The sequence below is a fragment of the Zingiber officinale genome, chromosome 7A, assembly GCF_018446385.1.
Source record: "Zingiber officinale cultivar Zhangliang chromosome 7A, Zo_v1.1, whole genome shotgun sequence".
Classification (NCBI taxonomy): Eukaryota; Viridiplantae; Streptophyta; class Magnoliopsida; order Zingiberales; family Zingiberaceae; genus Zingiber; species Zingiber officinale.
This window is the reverse complement of record NC_055998.1, coordinates 35,349,896-35,359,785: the sequence shown is the minus strand read 5'-3', so window position 1 is coordinate 35,359,785 and position 9,890 is coordinate 35,349,896. Positions and strand designations below refer to the sequence as shown.

The 9,890-nt window shown below is 41.1% G+C and overlaps 1 non-coding gene across 1 annotated transcript; it reads left to right on the top strand.

Moving 5' to 3' along the window:
* The first annotated feature begins 287 nt into the window (after nt 1–287).
* LOC122003150 lies at nt 288–394 on the top strand. Its single transcript, XR_006117819.1, has one exon. It is a non-coding gene; the product is annotated as a small nucleolar RNA R71 (small nucleolar RNA).
* The last annotated feature ends 9,496 nt before the right edge of the window (nt 395–9,890 follow it).

The window sequence follows — 9,890 nt, the reverse complement described above, 5'->3', positions numbered from 1 at the left end:
CGCTATGATCTTCCTAGGACCAACCAAAAAGAGCATCCAGATTTGTAGACATTAAAGTGATTGCATCAAAATCAAATTTTTTTGATGCTTTAGTTGGGTTTGTAGACGAATAACCTCCACATCGTTCTGATGCCCATTGATGATGGTTTTGTGCTACACTTTCAATTATATCTTCTGCTTCATCAAGACTTTTATTCATCAATGCCCCTCCAGCTGTAGAATCTAAGGACACTTTTGTATGGTAATTAATGCCATTATAAAATGTGTGCAATACTAACCATTTTTCAAGTCCATGGTGTGGGCATTGTCTGAGCATATTATTAAATCTATCCCATGCTTCAAATAATGATTCAAAATTTGACTGTCTTAAACTTGCTATCAAATTTTTCATATGAGCAGTCTTACTAGGGGGATAGAATTTATCTAGAAATTGTTGCTCAAATTGCTCCCAAGTGGATATGCTATTGACTTGCAAAGAATTTAGCCACTATTTTGCTCTATCTCTCAAAGAAAATCCAAATAATAACAGTCTCACTGCCTGTCACGCCCCAGGTAGTCCCTGCCAGAGAAAATTTTGGTAGCATCTCCCCTGTACGGGTGATAATATGAAATTTCCTACAATGCCCTCAGGGCCACATATACCTCGGCCACCACGGCTGGAACAATAATAATATATAACAGTAGAAATATAGCAAGCATCCACGCAGTTTAATAGTAACAACTAAACATAATCAAAGATAAGGAAATCATTGCAAAAATCCTACTCAACTACACCCATAAACACAAATCTGATATCCTACTCAACTACACTCATAAAACACAAATCCGATATCCTACTCAACTACACTCATAAAACACAATCACCAACATATATCCAAACAAAAATCCATAGATAATAAGGAAACGTACAAGATCCAAATACTAGAAAACACAAGTCTGAAACATAGTCCAACATAATAAGAAAACCAAAATGTGCGAACTCGTCGTGATGCACAGTGGTGGGGGACTAGTGACTGGAACCTCCTGAAAAGCATCAACCTATAAATAGTAATAACGAGGTGTGAGTCCAACACTCAGCGGATACCTAGTTGACATGCATAGTAAATAATAACCAGCAGTATTAAATATGCATATAGTCTCCTGGATATCATATAGAAAATGTAAAACTGTAAAACAAAGGAGTATCTGTACTAACCAAGACCTGGGTATAGGAACATGAAGGCCGTCAGACTTAGAGTGTCGTAATCCTGTATGCATGTCAAATAATGCATCCATCCAATATGCAGCATCTAAAGTGCAGCAACCACAAGCAATAAATGCATATAATGCATATGATGCCATAACATGTCCTGGTCAACCCTGACGCCAGTCAGCCATCTCACACACGATGGTGAGACCAAGTGGGTAGGGCTGTGACAACTGTGCACTCTGTCGTCATTGCTCCTGATGAGTGACCGAGTGGACAGGATGCTGTCGGAGTACACCTATCCTCCTACCTCAAACATAGTGAGGGAACGCAATGCTCTCATCTCCCGGTACGCGATGATGGGGAGGGATCCCTGTCGGCTACCACCCTGCGTCACACTACCCAAGAGCGGACCAACGGAGCTAAACATAGCAACATGTTGCAACACACCCTACCTGAATAAAAACCACTAACCCATTAGGGGTTGTGTGTGCAGATCCATGTAACTGGTGATGCGCTCAATAATAATGGAGCTGCCAATTGCTCAACATTGTGGCTAAAAAGGCGAATACGCTCGGCCCCAGCGCCCCCGCCAACCCGTCCCAAGGTCAACACGGAGGAGGTAAATCATGAGCAGCTACTAGACTTTGGAATAGTGACTAGCACATAAGGGAGGTATTTACCTCGGCTTTGTCGAGATTCGAACTGCAGACCTCATTGTGGCAACACCTCATGCGCTAGCCACTAGACCTATCCGAGGGGACTGCCTACCGCTCAATATGCAATCATGCAAGATGGTGCATGTCACTAAGCCAGGAAATAACCTGATCCTATCCCTCTCCATATAATGTGTACCAAAATATGTGGATCGGATAATATGATCTAGGAACACATGTCAAGTAGGGTATTTAACCAGTCCAGTATATCATAAAGTATGGCATGCCACTACCACTATAACATAAATAATAAACAGGGACATGAATGCTAATTAGGTAACAAATAAAACATGCTCGGAAATAAATAGTGACATGCCGATGCAGATATAAACATAATTATTACTATTTGTTAAAAATCTACTAAACATATCGAAAAGACGTATCAAAATAGATAAGTCAAGGTACCCGCCTCAAATAGAAGATAATATCAATCCAATCTGAAAGTCGAGACGCCCGTCTCGAATCAAAGTCCTGCGTCAAACAATATATATATATATATATATTATTTAGCTAAATTCATGTGAATAGCTAAATAAAATCCCTAAGACTAAATTAGGGTAAAGCCCTAATCACATCACCCTAATCATGTATCAACAAGTAATCAAATTTATTCCTAATTCAATACATATACCCAACGAATCTACACACGAACAACAATTCTTACACCTTACATCACTAATCTATCGCTGTTGATGCTGGAAAAAAGTGATCTACTAGATGGAGTGGCTGCCGGAACCAAGAACACCCCATAGCACACAAATTCCAAATCCACAGGATTCAACACCTGCTGGAATCTATCTCATCACTCGGATCAAGTAGGGGGATCATGAAATCAGTCACACAAACATCTCAACAACCAACTAAACATGATGCCTTACCTTCAAAATCGCAGCTAGGGCACGGATCGCAATAAGAACATGACCACAGCTAGAAAGAAGGTTCAATCAAGGGCATCCACTCACTGACAGGGCATAGATCATTGATGTTGGTGAGTAGAACCTCAGCGATCGTCGGCGTCGGGTCATCCACACGAGGGAGGATCGGCTCGTTGGCTGGTATCTGACGTCGACCGTAGCAACCAAGGGCAACGCGAGGGAACGACCAGCGTTTGAGTTTGACGGAGCTCGGGAGAGGAAGATTGCTGCCGACGATCTAGGGCACGGGTCCGCAAGGTAGAGGGCTCGAGTGAAGCTAGCCCCTATCTTGATCCTTCGGTAGAAGACCCTCGCTGGTGATCGGATCTGGCTCGATTCCAGTGGCGTCGATCGGGGAAGAAAAGGGTCGGCAAAGTCAGGATGAAGGCTTGGACTTCGCCGGTACCATTGAGATCCGGCGGCGAGTGTAACGACCCACCTTCCTTGCTACTATACTACTCTCTAAAGGTGGTCGTTACTTAACTATTACTCTACTTTCTAGTGTCACTTATGCTATTATTAGCAACACTTAAATTTATCACGGCCCCAGAGAAGTTCTTACCGAAAAATTTTGGCAGAGTCTCCCCTATACCGGTGACAATAATCATCAATACATGCAAAATAAACCATCAGCCACATACGGCTGGTATATATACTTCACAACAACACAGTAATAAGGCACAACAACTTAAAGAAAACTATTCTAGCAATAGCAAATGAATAAAGCTCCAACAGTGGGAAACAACCAAACTAACAATGCGGAATAGACACAATTAACAACATAAGAAAAAGGAAACAACTCTTTAACAATCTCAACTTCTCTAATAACATTAAAGAAGGAATCTAAACAACTTCTTAGCCAAGTCCCGAGGCTTCCATAGTTCAACATCACACACCATCCCTCACGCATCCTCCTTGTCGCCTTCCTCTTTATACTTTAGTTTTTCCTTTATCTGTAGGAGGAGGAAAATAAATCTATAAGCGAAACGCTTAGTAAGTACTAAACTATCTCACAAAAACTCGAAAGTGCATAAGATACAAAGGATGCTAAAACTGAAATGCTAAAAAGAAAAGCTACTCATGCTCATCTAATAGCAAAGCACTAAAATAAACTGCATACTCATGATATACAAGAATAAATCGGCATACTGGAAATAAAGTTAATCATGCTCAATAAAATCATAAGGAAAGCAAATGAAAACCAATACTGTATGCTTAGAATTATAAGAGCTAAACTTTGCTAGTTCTAAACATAGGTGATACTTGTTTCATTTACTTATAGCCTTATACTTGAAATTAATATTTATCTTTCTTCTTCTCTTTCTTGGGCCCAGGCATAGTACCAAATGCGCGCTCTCTAATAGAGATTGAGGTAGCGAGCCTCCAGTCCTATGAGGGTAATGACCTTGGTCTTACCAGGGCCAAGACCTTGGAATTGGTCACCTAGATTTGTTTAACGACAACCTTGGAAGTTGTGTACTAGCCTCTTGCTTTAAATTACTTGTTATCTTTTCTAACTAGACCTTGGTCTTTTCTCTACTCATAACTTCTCATAATCTCCTAATAGAGCTTACTAGAACACTGTAAGTATATCTAACAAGTAGAGAATTGCAACTAACTAAGCATGCTATAAAAATAAAGCAAAGCCAATCATCTACAAGATAAGCTTAATAGCTGTTCATGATCAAGAAAACCAAGAAACTAACACTACATACTTTAAATAAAGGTTGTTCTTGACTTTTTGAGTGGCAAGGAAAATGCAAAACCCATTCTAACTAAATAAAGAGTTGTTCTTGCCCTTTGAGTAGCAAGGAAAAATGCTATTCATGCTTACGGTAGTGCAGGAAGATTACAAAACTGCAAGGACTAAATACTGGGATGCTTACGTTCAGCTAAAGGGTAAATGACATCTGCACATGAAATCTGTACAATAAACTTCATAAAAAATCTGCTCATGCGCCTAAGGTGGGCAAGGGAAACTAAAATTAGAATGCTACATATAGGCTGTTGATTCTGCTACAAATTATCTAATTTATGCTAGCATAATTTGGAGAGCATTAGCAACCAAAGATGAAGCATCAAATTTGAATTCTGCTGCATCCAGCAAAACACCTCAAAAGAAATGGGTTACCAACTTCCAAATCCGTTCATAATTCATTCTACATGAAGTAAGCAAGCACAGCTCTAAAACTTGAACCGAACTCTTGGGAATTACTCTTAAACTTCCAGCAATGAATTCTTAAAGTAAGCTACTGCCACATTAAAAAGAAGTAAGCGAATCTCATATAGAATTCTCTAAGCATGCAATAGAATGGTACGACAGAAATAACAGGAAGAAAACAAATCTCGGAAGTTTCCCTTCATCCCTAAATTTCTGCACACATGATCCAAACAAGAGAAACTATATCCCTAGCACAATAGATTCGGCACAACAAAATATGAAAGTAAGGAAACGAAAACCCTAAGTTCGGAGCAACTCCTACCACAGGTGAGTAGTACTTACCTAGCTTTCTTGGACTTACAACCGTGAAGGTGATGACTTAGGGTTCAGAGGAACTTGAACTTCCCAGCCTCTTCCTCGTGCCTACGAGTTCTCCTTGATGAGAGGATCAAAATCAGCAAGGTTCGCCGGAAGGAAGCCTTCGCCGGCCGCCGGAGGGAGGAAACCTAGCTCCATCGCCTTTTTCGCCCGAGAGCAGAAAATTGCCGTGCCGCACGTGCGTGAGAGGAGAAGAGGTTTTCGGGCGAGGAGAGGAAAAGAAAATAACTTAACTCTCTTAAACCTAGGTATTTCGGTTTTAATTATAATATATATATATATCTCGTTCCATATTCGTTCACGAAACTCTTGCAGAACAGTTGGCTGGCTGGATTCGGTTAAGGCTTGGTTCAGGTCCGAGGTCCGCGGTTCGAATCTCGGCTTGGACATTATTTTTGTCCAAACTTCTCTCATTTAGTAAAAATACCAAACGACCTCCAGAAATTGCATAAAAATACTCTAAAAATTTCTAAAAATTTCTAGAATATTTCTAAGGCATTTAAAAATATTTTTAAGGACTTTTGGAACTTAAAACAAGGAAATTTGGGTCATTACAATCCCCCATACCTTATAAAAAGTTCGTCCTCAAACTTAGAATAGTTCTGGATATTTCTGTCTCATACTGTCCTCACGTTCCCAAGTGACTTCCTCGTGCTTCTGGTTCTGCCAGATGACCTTCACTAGTGGTACTTCTTTATTTCTTAGTCTCTTGACTGCTCTGTCCACTATCTGTGTAGGTCTGCTCTCATAGCTAAGATCTTCCTGGATCTGTACTGACTGAGGCTGAATCACTTGGCTAGGGTCGTGGAGACACTTCTTTAGCATGGAGATATGAAATACGTTGTGTATTGCTGACATGTCTTGTGGTAAATCCAGCTTGTAAGCTACTTTCCCAATCCTTTCTGTGATCAGGTAGGGTCCTACATAGCGAGGACTTAATTTGCCCTTCTTGCCAAATCTCATCACTCCCTTCATAGGAGCGACCTTGAGAAAGACTGAATCCTCTACTTGGAATTTAAGTGGCTTACGACGTGTCTCAGCATAACTCTTCTGTCTACTCTGGGCCGTCTCAATTATCTGTCTGATCTTCCGAATAGCCTGAGTAGTCTCATCTATCAGCTCTATCTGAATGCCCAGTTCCACTTCCATTTCTTTTATTTCACCTGCTTCTTGCCAGCAAATGGGTGATCTGCATTTCCTGCCATACAACGCCTCATATGGTGCCATCTTGATGGTGGCTAGATTGCTGTTGTTGTAGGTAAATTCAGCTAAGCACAGATACTTGCACCAACTTCCCTTGAAATCTAGTGCACAATCCTTGAGCATATCTTCTAAAATCTGATTTACTCGCTCTGTCTGTCCATCAGTCTGAGGATGGAAGGCTGTCCTGAACTTGAGTTTGGTGCCTAGTGCATTCTGAACACACTCTAAAAAATGAGAGGTGAAGCGCCCATCTCTATCAGACACAATAGATTTAGGAACTCTGTGAAGTCTGATCACTTCCTTAACATATAGTTGTGCCAACTGCTCTATAGAATGGGGCACCTTAATGGCTAGAAAATGGGCAGACTTGGTCAGTCTGTCTACTATTACCCATATCGCATCTTATCCGTTCGTGGTTCTTGGAAGACCTATTATAAAGTCCATGGATATGTCTTCCCACTTCCATTCTGGTATTGGGAGAGGTTGTAACATTCCTCCTGGTCTCTGGTGATCTGCTTTGACTCTCTAGCAGGTCAGGCAGGTACTGACATATTTAGCAACGTCTCTTTTGACTCCAGACCACTAGAACCTCTGTTTCACGTCTTGGTACATCTTGGTGGAACCAGGATGCATGGAGTATGATGTACTATGAGCTTTCTCTAAAATATTCCTTCTTAATTCCTCATCATTGGGGACACAAAGGCGGTTCCCTTGATAAAGAACTCCACTGTCTGATACTCGAAACTCTGTATCTTCTTCTTGTATCCCCTGCTTGATCTTCTGGATGTCTGGATCTTCACTTTGCTTTCTCTGTATATCCTCAAGCAAGGTTGACTCTAAGGTCAATGCAAAGAGTTGCCCATAAATACTTTCAACTCCAAAGTCTGACAACTCTTTCTGCAGTGGTAGGGATAATGATGACAAAGACATCAGGGATGCACTGGATTTTCTGCTTAGTGCATCTGCCACTTTGTTAACTTTACCTGGGTGATAGAGGATTTCACAGTCATAGTCTTTGACCAAATCTAGCCACCTACGCTGTCTCATGTTTAAATCTTTCTGGGTGAAGAAATACTTTAAACTCTGATGGTTTGTGAAGATTCTGCACTGGACTCCATACAAATAGTGTCGCCAGAGTTTCAGTGCAAAGACCACAACTGCCAGCTCAAGATCATGAGTGGGGTAGTTCTTCTCGTAGTCTTTGAGTTGTCTGGAAGCATAAGCTATACCTTTTCCTTCTTGCATGAGTACAGCTCCTAGGCCCATCTTGGAAGCATCACTGTAGATGTCAAAACTCTTGTCACTCTTTGGAACTGTCAGAATAGGAGCATTGGTCAGTCTCTTCTTCAACGCTTGGAAACTTTGCTCACATTTGTTTGACCATTCAAACTTCTTATTCTTCCTAGTTAAGGCCGTTAGTGGAGAAGCTATCCTGGAAAAGTCCTCAATGAATTTTCTGTAGTACCCAGCTAAACCAAGGAAGTTTCTGATCTCCCTAGCGTTCTTGGGTCTCTTCCATTTGTTGACCGCTTCTATTTTGGCTGGATCTACTTGAATACCTTCTTTAGAAATTATGTGACCTTGAAATGCCACCTGATCTAACCAGAACTCGCACTTTGAGAATTTAGTATATAGCTACTTTTGTTGAAGGGTCTGCAACACTATTCTCAATTGCGTATCATGCTCCTCTGAGGTTCTGGAATAGACTAGAATGTCGTCGATGAACACGATGACAAATTTGTCAAGGTATTCTCTGAACACTCTGTTCATTAAGTCTATGAAGACCGCTGGTGCATTAGTCACACCAAAAGACATGACTACAAACTCGTAGTGTCCGTATCTGGTCCTGAAAGTCGTTCTGGGTATATCCCTTTCTTTCACTCTCAGCTGATAGTACCCAGAGCGCAGGTCTATCTTTGAGAATACTATTGCCCCTCTCAACTGATAAAATAAGTCATTGATCCTGGGAAGGGGGTACTTGTTCTTGATTGTCACTTGATTCAGAGCTCTATAATCTATGCACATCCGCATAGATCCGTCCTTCTTCTTGACAAACAACACAGGAGCTTCCCAAGGTGAGTGACTAGGGCGGATGAAGCCTTTGTCAAGTAGCTCCTGAAGTTGCTCTTGCAACACTTTCAGCTCTGCTGGAGACATGCGATATGGAGCTTTTAAAATTGGACCGGTACCAGGAACCAATTCAATCTCAAACTCCACTTCTCTGTTGGGAGGCAGTCCAGGTAGCTCTTCTGGAAATACTTCTGGATACTCGCATACTACCCGAACATCTTCCTGCTTGAGTCCTTTTTGTTCTTCTGCATTTACTATGTATGCAAGAAAACCAGCACACCCTTTAGCTAACATCTAGTGAGCTGCTAGAGAAGAGAGAAATTTCTGGGTCTTCTTCCTTGGCACTCCCGTGAATTCAAAAGGTGGTTCACCCTCTGGACTGAAGATTACTTTCCTTCTGCGGCGGTCTACTGAAGCACTATACTTGCTGAGGAAATCCATACCCAAAATGATTTCAAAATCTTGCATGGCGAGGACTACCAGGCTAACATATAGTTCTCGATCTGCAATTCTGACCGGTACAACTCGAAGCCACTGATTGGACTCCATGACTTCCCTAGAAGGTAGGGTCATCAAGAACTTGGAGTTCATACTCTCTATAGGCACCTATAATTTACTGGCAAAGGGTACTGATACGAAAGAATGGGTTACCCCAGTATCAAATAGTACAGTAGCTAAATGCTGAAAAATAACTACTTGACCTGTTACTGTAACGACCACCCTTTTTACTACTACTACTACTCTCTAAGAGTGACCGTTACTTATCTACTAACTCTACTTAACCGGTTTATTAAAAATCTCTAGGAAAACCCTAGCGAAAAATTTCGGCAGAATCTCCCCTGTACCGGTGACCATTTCCCATAATACAAACAAATAATAAACCATCAGCCACATGCGGCTGGTATAAATACTTCACAACCACGCAGTAATAATATCACAATAACTAAAAGGAAACTATTCTAGCAATAGTAAACAAATAGAACTCCAACGATAAGACATACCAAACTACAAGTGCGGAATAGACTCAATTACAATCTCAACTTCATCATAGCATTAAAAGAGAACTAAAATAACTAAACAGAAAAGTCTTGGCAATTTGCCAGCTCATTCTGGATCTCTCCATAGTCCAGCCATCACACACCTTCATCACCACCACCTTGTCGCCTTCCTTGCTAAATCTTTTCCTTTCCTTTATCTGCAGTAGGAGGAAGTGCAGTCTATAAGCATAAAGCTTAGTGAGCGCTATCTACTCACAAAAACTC